Source organism: Maniola jurtina, chromosome 6, assembly GCF_905333055.1.
Source record: "Maniola jurtina chromosome 6, ilManJurt1.1, whole genome shotgun sequence".
Lineage (NCBI taxonomy): Eukaryota > Metazoa > Arthropoda > Insecta > Lepidoptera > Nymphalidae > Maniola > Maniola jurtina.
This window is the reverse complement of record NC_060034.1, coordinates 3,796,974-3,809,144: the sequence shown is the minus strand read 5'-3', so window position 1 is coordinate 3,809,144 and position 12,171 is coordinate 3,796,974. Positions and strand designations below refer to the sequence as shown.

General features: G+C 37.2%; 1 protein-coding gene across 3 annotated transcripts in view; it reads right to left on the bottom strand.

The window, feature by feature from the left end:
- The window catches only part of LOC123866015 (protein kinase C-binding protein NELL1-like), a 61,147-nt gene that overhangs the window by 31,679 nt on the left and 17,297 nt on the right, over positions 1–12,171 (bottom strand). The window lies entirely within an intron of this gene.

Genomic DNA, 12,171 nt, shown 5'->3' with positions numbered 1-12,171 from the left:
TGACAATAATAATACAAGGCACTAGACGAATATTTTCACAGTTGGAAAAAAACCATACAAATTAGCAAAAGGTAATAGCAATCAATAAATCAAAATCAATCGCTTTTTTCTCAGACTGAGTAAAACAATTCGCTATCGTAACCAATAAAACATAACATTGATGCTAATTTTGAAGATAAGCAGAATCAGACAGGCAAATTACTGAATACTTATTTCATATTTCAAGGAACAGAACAAACGACACGCGACGTTGCGTAATACATCTCAGTAGCGAGTGGAGGCATCGCGCGATGTGGTGTGATGGTGACTCAGATATAATCCGCTGACGGATCCAATATTATGATATTGTTAGGAAGGGAACAATACAATTACCTAATCGATGTTTAGTTTAGCGAGAAATTTATAAAGAGCCATATTATGTAACAATACTTGTGCGCGATTGTTTAATTTAAAAAAAACAATTGAAAATAATACGATCCCCATTCCAATATTATTAATATTATAAATGCAAAAGTGTCTCTGTCTGTCTGCTAGATTTTCACGGCCCATCCTTTAAACTGAATTTGATGAAAGGTTTTTACAGAGATAGCTTGCATCCCTGGGAAGGATATAAGCTGTGATATAAGGCTACTTTTGGTCCTGGGAAATCAATGAGTTCCCACTTAGTATAACATAAAGATAGTCTGTCGTGATAAAGTTTTGGACTGTTTTAATCAAGTCTTTACCTGGTTTCGCAGAAACTGTAGATAAACAGCTACGGTCAAAGCGGGATTTAGGATGTAGGTAGCTTTGTTGGGACAGAACTGGGTCTGAATAAATTAAAAGTAAATATATTCATGTAAGTACCTACTAATTCGGTCAGACGCAAATCCAAGTTGCGGTATAGCCGGGTAAGGCCGGTAGGGTCCGGGCACGATATGGCACGGGGGGCGCAGCGGGCCGTGACCGCCACCTGTCAGCCACCGGTGCGCTCTCACCCGCCCCGGCGCCTCATTAACGGACTTTATATTCCAAAATCCCGAGCGAGTTACACTACCAACCCGCCTGGGAGTGTTCCACATAAAAATACCTACATAATTTAGCTATACTTATAAGGCACAATTCCGTAGTCAAATGTTGCAGCAGTAGGCGACGTGTCGCCACGACACTACTGCATTCTGGTATTATTAGGGTCCTGTACCTCAAAAGGAAAAACGGAACCCTTGAATTTGTGGTTACATCATTAAACAAAAATTAAAGTGTATTTAAATTTTCAAAGTAAGATAACTATACCAAATGGAGTATCATATGTAAGGGCTTTAAGTATCCGTACATTCTAAAACAGATTTTTATTCATTTTTATGCATAATAGTTTTTGAAATATCGTGCAAAATGTAAAAAAAAATACCCGAGTACGGAACCCTCGTTGCGCGAGTGCTATTCGCACTTGGCCGGTTTTATTTGTATGAAATACCTCCAGTGACTAGCGAGACGTTGCGCGTCCTCTGAAAGGTATTTCATAGAAATACATTTAAAACCCCGTAGTGTCGCCCGCTGCTGCCTGCAGTCGGCTACGAACCATACCTTTCCTTTCGTATTGATTGGAACCTTGAATTTTGACGACGCTGCAGAAGTATTTAACTGCCCACCAAAACACAAGAAGGGATGTGCACGTTATGTATCGATAGATAGTCATCAAACGAGTTCTAACTTCGTATCCTGATGCTGCAGGATATCTACATAAACCATGACGACGGACGGTGAATCTGCCGGTTGTGAATATTTAGATTTTATGAGCAAAATTAAGCAGTTTAACTTTGTTTAATCGAGTACCGGAGATAGGTGACTTAGGTGATAGGTATTTTTTTATTAATATAACTTTTTGAATGAACCATTTTATTGCATTTTAATTCGTTCAGTTACCTACTCTTTAAAGTTGAAATGGATTTGAAGATGTTCTACATAATCTACATAGCATAAAATATAGTCTTAATGATATACTTATTGGAACAAAACTTCTAACTTAAGTTACCCAACAACTGTTATTATTAGACTGATAATAATGGATCGATATATTATGCTGTCCTCAAATACCAACATTTGTGTACAACAGGATCTCGGTAACTAATACAAAACAATAAACGCATTAAAGCGGTTAGAATTAATACCGCTCACTTATTTATACCGCAAATAAGTACAAAGAGACGTATCTAATAAATATCTCAATACAACATCATTTTTCAAATGGCGTGATTTGAAATTCATATCGAAACGTCCTTCACTTACCCTTTACCGTGTGCCCTCTTGTCAACAACTTCCGATGATCGAGACCGTAAGAATATGTGGCCTGATTTAGTAAAGAATTGGACACACATAATGCGTAGCGGAAACGTATCTAATGCAGCTTTTGGGGATTGTAATACAGGGGACTTTATTAAGGCGTTTGCACCGCAAACCGCGTGCTGTAACCGTCGTCGCACTCTGCAGCTTATGACATGCTTCACACAGGTTTTGTTTTCAGCTCAAAAAAGCTATGGGGGACTTTAAAGGAGATATGTCATAAGCCCACTGTGCTCCACCCAATAGATCGATAACAAATCACCAATTGGGCAGTTCAAAGCTATTTTTTGTGATGCCAACTGTGCAGTCCTTTGCATTGTAATTATATACTAAGCGTACGCGCCTGTTCAATCAGACACGGCCTTTCGTACATTTAAAGTGCACGTCGGTAACATCGCGCTTTATATGTCTAAGCCTTTATCTTCGCAAAAAGTCTGCTTATTTACAGATAACACTGCTTACATAGTACGTACTTGGTAGCTTGCTATACATAGTATGCCAAGCTCTGCATAATGCACATATCCCCTTGGCAATAGGCTCTCAGCCCCGAAGGGAACCTTAATCTATTCAAACATTCCTGCACCGGCACAGCGGCGCCTTAAAATTTACAATTCGATTTGATTCAAATCACATTTAGATTCAACGTTTTTCCACGGTTATATTTCAGGAAAATATCAATTTATCCCACATATCTAGAATATTACGATAATGGATTCGCTTCTCTTACAGGTAGGTAAAAAATTCAGACTGTAAAATGTAGCCGTCCATTGTCAACTGTAAAAGTATTTCTCTACAAAGGATCTAAAGTTGCAAAGTCTATTTGATAAAAAAGTTTATAGTCTCCAGAGAGAATTTAATTAACTCCGAGATTCCCTAAATGAACAAAATTAGACCATCGTGATTATATTATTACAGCTTTCTGTGCGATGGTGGCCGCGCCGTTAGTTTTCCTCTTACCTATTCGATTATATAGAATGGTACTTAATTTATACTACACGACTAAAATTTTTTAAAAGTTTTAAAAAATATGCATAAAAACAAGCAGAGGTGCCTTCCACTTAAGTGAGTCAAGAAGTTTTTGAACTTGACATTGGCGCCTAATTTGGTATCGCAGTAATCCTAAAGTAAACATTGAACTGATAAGGAGAACGTTTTAGGTACATATTTTATTAAGTTGTTCTTTGTTACTATGGGGAAATAGAGGAAATGATTAAAATAATACTTATCATAAGTTAATATTATAATAATCATAAGTTAATATTATAGTAGGCGATTTAGGTGGTGATTGGATCACAGTTCAGAGAAAAAAGCCCTTAGTGAGAAGTAGGTTTGTTAGTGAGGTAGGGAATGCGAGTCAGGATTTAAAATTCAAATCTGCGCCGAACTTAGTGCCATTGTATATATCTAACGTCTGTAAACAAACCGTTGAGAGTGATATTATAGAGTACATTAGAAATAAGACGAGTGAAACAGTAGTATTAGAGAAAATTAGCTGCAAGAGAGAGAGGGATTATAACTCGTATAAGTTGACTGTACCGAGAAATAAATTACATGTCTTCATGAATAGTAATATCTGGCCAGAAGGTATCTGTTTTAGGCGGTATGTATTGTTTAAGAATACAGGTAGGCAGCAACGCTCTGAATCGAGTAATAACAAATAATCCCTCGCTCTAGTAAAGTAATATTAAAAGTAGCTACTCGTATACCTTTTATAGATTAGTGAGGTTAGATTAGATTTTACAATGGACAAAAAAGTGTGTAAGATGGTTAGTTTTAATTGTAAGTCGCTAAAACGGTCGATAGGTGGTGTAAGGGATTTATGTTCGTATGCGGATGTCGTAGCCATACAGGAGACCTGGCTTCTACAGTATGATCTGCCGTTACTAGGTACGGTTCACAAGGATTTTGACTATACGGGGAAGTCTGCAGTAGATTTATCTGACGGTTTGACTGGGAGGCCCCACGGTGGAGTGGCCATCTTGTGGAAAAAAGGTATTTTCAAGTCGGTGACAGTAATAAACTGTGATAGCGTAAGAATAAGTGCTATTAAGGCTGTGTTGTCAAATAACAGAAGTATAATTATTTTTAGTATTTATATGCCAACAGATAAGAATGAAAATTTAGTGGAATTTACCGACTGCTTAAGTCAAATTAAGGCAGTAATCGAAAATAATGAGGTTGAATGTATCTATATGTTAGGTGACTTTAATTCCCACCCCCACCAGCCATTCTGGAGCGAGCTTTGCGACTTTTGTAAGGAACAGTCATGGTTATGTGCGGATGTAGAAAAGCTGGGCGTGAACTCAAATACATTTACCTACATAAGTGATATAAATGGTAGTTTAAGATGGTTGGACCACTGTATAGTAACACGGTCAGCCTGACAGACTGTTTTGAATGTTAGCGTTCGTCATGATACCTATTGGTCGGACCACTTACCGCTCTTAGTAGAGTGTGATCTAAGTTTAATCGTGCCAAAAATATATTCTGGAGATGACTTATATAATAAAATCACATGGGGTCATAGATCAGAAGAGCAGATTAAGAGGTATTACGACTATTGTAACAGTAAGCTTAGAACTATTTGTTTCCCTGAGATTTTTGTGTCGTGTGGAGGTAAAATGTGTACGGATCTTAAACACAGACAAGGGTTAGAAAATATGTACAAAGAAATAGTGAAAGTACTGTCTGATGCCGCGACTGAAACTTACAGGGGTAATAGGTGTTGCAAAAAGGGTCCGATAGTTGGATGGAACAAGTACATACGCGCCGCGCACTGTGAGGCTCGGTCAAAGTATCAAACGTGGTTGTCATATAACAAACCGGGGTCTGGAAGAATTTGGGACGAGATGTGTGACAGCCGTAAAATATTTAGAAGTCGATTAAGGTGGTGTCAAAACCATCAGGACCAAATAAAAATGGATATAATTGCTTCACACAGATCGGCTAAAGATTTCTCCAGATTCTGGAAGTCGACAAACAATTTGAACGTTCGGCCGAGCCTTCCAGTCAGTGTCGCGGGTTGTAGCACGCAGAAGGAAATAGCCAATATGTTTAGGGATCACTTTAGGGTATCATCGCCACTGGGGCCCTCGACTCGAATGTGCGATGCTCGGATAAATCGTGACCACGAGTTACTGCGTTTTTCTACCAAGCAAGTGTCAGAGGTAATTCAAAAAATGACACGAGGAAAGTCGCCTGGGCACGATAGTCTGAGCATTGAGCATTTGAAGTACGCAGGTTTTCACCTTCCCAGGGTACTAGCAATGTTCTATTCACTCTGCGTGAGTCACTCGTATTTACCGGGTGATATGATGAGAACTATAGTGATCCCTATCGCGAAAAATAAAACTGGTGATCTTTCTGATAAGTCCAACTATAGGCCCATTTCGCTAGCTACCATTACAGCTAAGATTTTGGACAGTCTGCTTGACAGAAAGCTGAGTGAAACGCTCGATTTCCACGATGCTCAGTTCGGCTTTCGAGCTGGATTATCGACTGAGACCGCGATACTAAGCTTAAAAGAGACTGTATTATATTATACAAGCAGAAAAACACCTGTGTACGCCTGTTTCCTTGATCTTTCCAAAGCTTTTGATTTAGTTTCTTATGATATACTTTGGAGAAAGATGGAGGAAGCAGGTGTGCAACAGGAGTTGCTGAGTGTTATGCATTTTTGGTATGCAAATCAGATAAATAATGTCAGGTGGGGGAGGGAGCTCTCTGATTCATACAGGTTGGAGTGCGGGGGGAGGCAGGGGGGGTTGACCTCGCCGAAGCTCTTCAACCTGTATGTTAACGGACTAATCGAGGAGCTCAGCAGCAAGCCAGTAGGTTGTTGGATAGACGGCATTTGCGTGAATAACTTAAGCTATGCTGATGACATGGTGTTGTTGGGTCCCTCGGCTGGTTCGATCAGGGAGTTACTTCTAACCTGCCAGGAATATGCTGCCAGACATGGTCTGATATACAACGTGACCAAAAGTCAATACATGGTATTCAAGGCCCCTCGTAAACAGGTGACATACGAACCAAAAATTACATTGAACGGAGCTTCACTCATACGTGTGCAACAATTTAAATACTTGGGTCACTATGTTTCGGAGGACCTTAAAGATCATGTCGACATCGAGAGAGAGAGAGAAGGGCCTTGGCAGTTAAATGTAATATGTTGGCCCGCAGGTTCGCCCGATGTAGTAAAGAGACAAAAATCACGCTTTTCAAGGCATACTGCCAAAACTTCTACTCGGGAAGCTTGTGGGTCAACTTTTCAAAAAAGGCCATAGACACCCTAAGGGTGCAGTATAATAATGGTTTTAGGATGCTGTTGGGCTTGCCGCGGTTCTGTTCAGCCTCAGGCATGTTCGCAGACGAGCGGACTGATGACTTCTTTGCAATAATGCGGAAGAAGTCCGCATCACTGCTGAAAAGACTGCGCTCAGGTTCCAACAGCATCCTGAACATGTTTGCGAGCAAGAAACAAAAAACACATTGTTAAAGTGTTGGTGAGGCCACCTTTGTAATTATTTCTGTCTGTTGCCACGAATATAGTTTAGGTAAGGTACTAACATTAGGTTTTTAAGTGTCTGTATACTAACAAATTGAGCCATAGTTGCTTTAAATAAAAGGATTATTATTATTATTATTATTATTATAAGTTTTTCTTTACCTAATTTAATATTACAAAGGATATCTTGTATCTGGCTTCAGTTCTTAAAAATATGCTTGTAACAGATGAGCAAGAATTAGGTATTATCTTTACGAAATAAATACAATATCGATCATCTTAGCATCTACGAAATCTGTGTTTCGGTTTAGAATACATAATAGTATTGGTTCAAGTTAAACATATTGTGTTAAACAATAGAACTTATAGCGAACGAACTAATGCCGGTATGCATTGCAATGCCTTTTGCTTGCACTACCTATTTTTTGTTAATGGTTCCAAGTCAGAAACCTTCACACCCTGTATACACTTGTTATCGACTCACACGTGACCGATTTTTCAAAATAAGGTATGCCTATCAGATTTTAAAATCAGGTTAACTACCGAATTATGTACCTGGTGTCTTGATCATGTCTTAGTTACAAACGCCAGACAAATTCTTTGCGAGAAATGTATACCAGATTTCCTAAAATTTTGAAATTCCAATAAGATTTTCGGAATCAGTTTTGAACTTGGCATTGGAGCACGCGGCCCGGCCGGCGAGATTACTTGAGGTAATCCTGCGCATACACCGACCTGATAAAGATAACGTATCGCACGTGTTCTATTATATGTTGAGAAAACTACATGAATTGAGTAAGCGTCTCTACTCTCCATAGAGGCCATTCATTTGGGTATAGGAAGGGGTCAACTTGACTTTATTTTGTTTGAGACCTTTAAAGCGTAATATTTGAATTTGGTCAGACTTAAGACACATTAAGTTTTATTGTAATATTTTTAGCTAATAAATAGTATATTTCTAAATAAAATAAAAGTTCTCTGATTTCGGCACCGTATATCAGTAACTGCCCTACCTTTAAACTTATTTACAATAGGTCGAACAGGGATACATTTTTCTATTAAGTATACTTAATCATGAACTCATGGTCCACATAATATACCAATTAAAACAATTGAGTTTATTTAGTTACAAATCGATTTGTTTGTGACATTTTAATAAATGTTCCCCCAACAAATTGAATCTACAAATAACAGATACATTTATTCCGTAAAGGCACTAATCCCGGGTGTAAATAAACGAGAGCCAATTTATCACGCGTAAATAAAAACTGTAGGTAATGGGGCGCAATAAAGTGGCTAATACTGAATGCGCAACAACCTGTCGTTAGCAACCCTTCAACCAGGGGGTGGCTCATGGCTGGGCTAAGCATCGCGCTGAAATAAAAAAAGAAACGAAGCACGTGCCGGGCTTCACTTGATAAGTAATTTTAAGCTGTAGGTTAGGTAATGACTTTTAAAGTTTTACTAACATGATATGCACATCACCGCTGCTTTTTTAGGTTTCCGTACCTCAAAAAGAAAAACGGAACTCTTAAAGGATCACTTTGTTGCCTGTCTGTCTGTCCGTCTGTCGTGTCTGTCAAGAAAATCTAAAGAGTACCTTCTGTTGACTTAGAATCATTAAATTTGGTAGGTATAGGTAGGTCTTACAGCACAAGTAAAGGAAAAAATCCGAAAACCGTAAAATTGTGGTAAAATGTGTTCATGATCAAATAATAATAATAATTAGTATTTTTAATTTTCAAAGTAAGATATCTCTACCAATACAAGTGGGGTATCATATGAAAAGGCTTTACCTGTGCATTCCAAAACAGATTTTTATTTATAAATTTCTTCCGCGATCTGTGTTTCCTACCAATTACAATCCGGGTATCTTTAAAACAAGAGTGAATAGGCACCTTCTAGGTAAACGCGTCCCATCTTAGACCACATCATCACTTTCCATCAGGTGTGATTGTGGTCAAGCGCTTACCTATAGTGAATAAAAAAAAAAAAATCTTATGTGGGACTATTATTATTAATTGTCCTTCATAAAATAAATACTTCATTGTATTTTATTATGATTCTTAATTATTTTATTTTATGATTTGAAAGAATAATAGCTGGAAGCAGTTGTCGAATCTATTTTTCTAGTTCAGGCACTAGTGTTAGGAATTCAAACCTAACAACTTTTTGTATTAAAATAGAATCTTTTATATAAATTATAAATTATACATAACATAATATTATTTTACGAAGTTCATTCGCCGGGTATCGTACTTATCCTCTAGAATTATTATTAAAGTATTGTAGTAGATTCTATCTTGTCTAATTGGATATTGGAGGTACCTAATTTCTATTTGTGAAGAAACACAATCTTTGCGATTGTCCATTGCGTAATATTAAAGCCGCAAACGGCTAAAAGCCTGCAGCTATTCCAGAAACCTTTCTACAGTAAAACTTTGAAATGTCTTTTTCTTCTGCGAATTGCGGACATTCTTCGCCTTGAGCTTTCTACTCAGTTCATCTTTTGGCTTTCATATTTTCCAAGTGAAAATAAAGAGTCATTTCAGAGAGTCACAAAAAGCAGGTTCCAAAGAGTGCATTGCCAAAGCATACTTAAACGTGCAATATTGAGATGTTTGTAATTGCATTTTTCTATGGGAAAGAACCACAGAAAACTAGTAATTGTAGGTACAACTATTTTTTTATTATTTAGGTATGTGCTTTAAACGAGCAATTTTTGGAATATGAATAAATATTATATATAGCTGGTCTCTTGGAAACGGCTAAAGTTTTGGATTAAATTTTGTAATTACTCACTGGGTACATAAAATTCTTTAAAATTAGCGGATTTTATACGCTTTAATATGCGGTCTGAACAGGATGCAGTGCAAATCGCAGTCCGGGGTTTTTGAAAACTTTTTAAATGACTAGTTCTTTGGATATGTTTCAGCCAATAGGATAGATAGGTACGAATTTACAGGAAGCAAGGTTTTAGTTCGTAGCGAGCCTTATAACGTTAGCTAAGCGAGTATTATAAGGTTTTAACTGTGTGATTAATAGCTAATATTCTACCTAGAAAGCGTATGAAATATGAAGCACTAATCCCTAAGGATAAATAAATAAGCACCTTAATCTAAACAGGTCCTTATTTAATGAAGAGGCAGCTTGCGCGTAACTAAGCACAGTCCCATAATCCCTAACTAGATTACACTAATTAATTACTTTTGACAACTTTCGTAGCATGTTTCCATTATTTACTTTCATACGACAATTTCCTTAATCTATGTAGAGTCCACCTCTACGGCCTTACTGTCAATAATTTTTAGTTAGCAGTTTTGACCACTAAGTAAGGTCTACCGTTTTTTAAGTCGTACCTATCCATCAGCAGATATAACTAGTGTAGTTCTTCTAAATATTACTTATATTTTTACCTATCATCAGGTCTTGACGTCTATTTTAGACTATTTAAACTTTAGTTTCGGTGGAATTTTAAGTGTGAAAATTCATAGAGCCAAATTCTGTTATAAACGACATCTACGAAAGCACTAACGTATTCCCATAGTGGCCCTTTGGGGGCGTCATAAATAAACAAGTTGTTTGCGTAGTGTAAAGAAGACCTAATTACGTGCCGTGGGCGTACATAATTCAAGACACCCGCTGTATACAGTGGAACTACGAGGTGAGTTGGTTGCGGAGATCGATATGGAAGTTTTGGCACCACGTGGCTCCGTCGCCGAGCAACGATAGGCGGTGCATCGAAGGGTGGGCTGTAAACGCATAGATCATGACTTTGAGTTTTTATTTGAATGGTTATGTCCACGGTTAAATTTTCATGGTTTCATCTTATCATTTTTCATATAATAAGTTTAGTAGATGATGAGCGACATCGTCCTCTGCGTGGATTTAGATTTTTAACTACCCCACTTTGGTTTCAGTGGTACAAGTAATCTATGTCCGTTTCCGGGATGTAAATAAACCAAAATAAAAAATATAAAATCTTAACATGAAATTGTCTCTAGAAACTTAGATATCTATAGGACCCATGTCCACGCGCAATGTCTGGTGAGAAACGTATTCCTCAATTTTATTTTAAACTTATAAAAGTAGAAACTTGTTGACCGACATACGAGTATAATAAAACTACTGCCCGAGTCAATGTAGAGTTTTGCTATAAAGTAGACTCCCAAGTAAGAAAGGATTTTTAAAAAATCCACCCGTGTGAAGTCAGGACGGGTGAGCTAGTATGAAAAATAGCTCTAAAACCACAGGTGTTACAAGAGAAAACCCAGTTCGGGACGTATACCCTAGCCTTGAAAACCACTGATGTTAAAACAGAAAAACATGTACTCACATTAAAAATAGACGCAGACAAGACAAACGTGATCTACTCATACGATCAGTTTATATAATATCTTAAGCGTTAATCGTCTAACAATATTATAAACTCACAACGCAAGCTAAACGAAACGTAAACACATCAGGTGTTTGATGTTACATTTCTTTCTACTGGTCATGAATAAACAACTTTTTGCGCGCGAGATATCACGTAAACATATAAAAATAAACTGAATTTTTAAGCTAATATTACTGGTATCTTCTTAATGATTACTAATGCCCAATGGAATAAAAAAATTGAACCGACAGTAACAAAATTTCAATTCCTACTTGATAGTGAGATACCTATTAGAAATCGTACTTAGTTTAAGTTCTTACATAAGTAAGAAGTCATTTTTTGGCGGCTTTAACATTTCAAAGCCATTTGCTAGAGAATCAAGAAATGCATCGTTTCGGCCAGCCCAAAACAGAAAAACGTCCAACAAAAATTCTTAAACAAATGAAAAAGCAACGGCTTGGTATCCCTAACAACACAAATCTTTAAAAACATTGAGTTTTTTGCCCTCCTGTAAAGTTGCTAATTTTAACTTACGTGGTGTTAGAACTTAAAGACAAAATGGAGATCTGTGTGCTAAATTAAAACTGTGCACTTTTTACGTATTTTTAAATATTAGTAGCTTTTGATTTAAGACACAGCTGTATAAAGGTTTGAGTTACTGATATGATCTAAATAAATGATATCTAGATTTAGAGACATGAAAAAGAAAAAGAGCAGTTAAAAAGCCTGACGTTTGTTTTCAAAATTCAATCTATCTGTATTCAGTAGATAAGTTACTTAGCAACATTATTATTTGACAAAAAGACTATAGGTACAATTTTTGGAAAATAACAACGTTGCTAAGTAACTTATCTACAGATTACAGGTAGATTGAACATTGAGAATGAACGTTAACCGTAGTCGCGAAGCGTTATCGGCAATGTCAGCCAATCGTTGGGAACTATCGTGGAAGTATCGAACGCGTGCG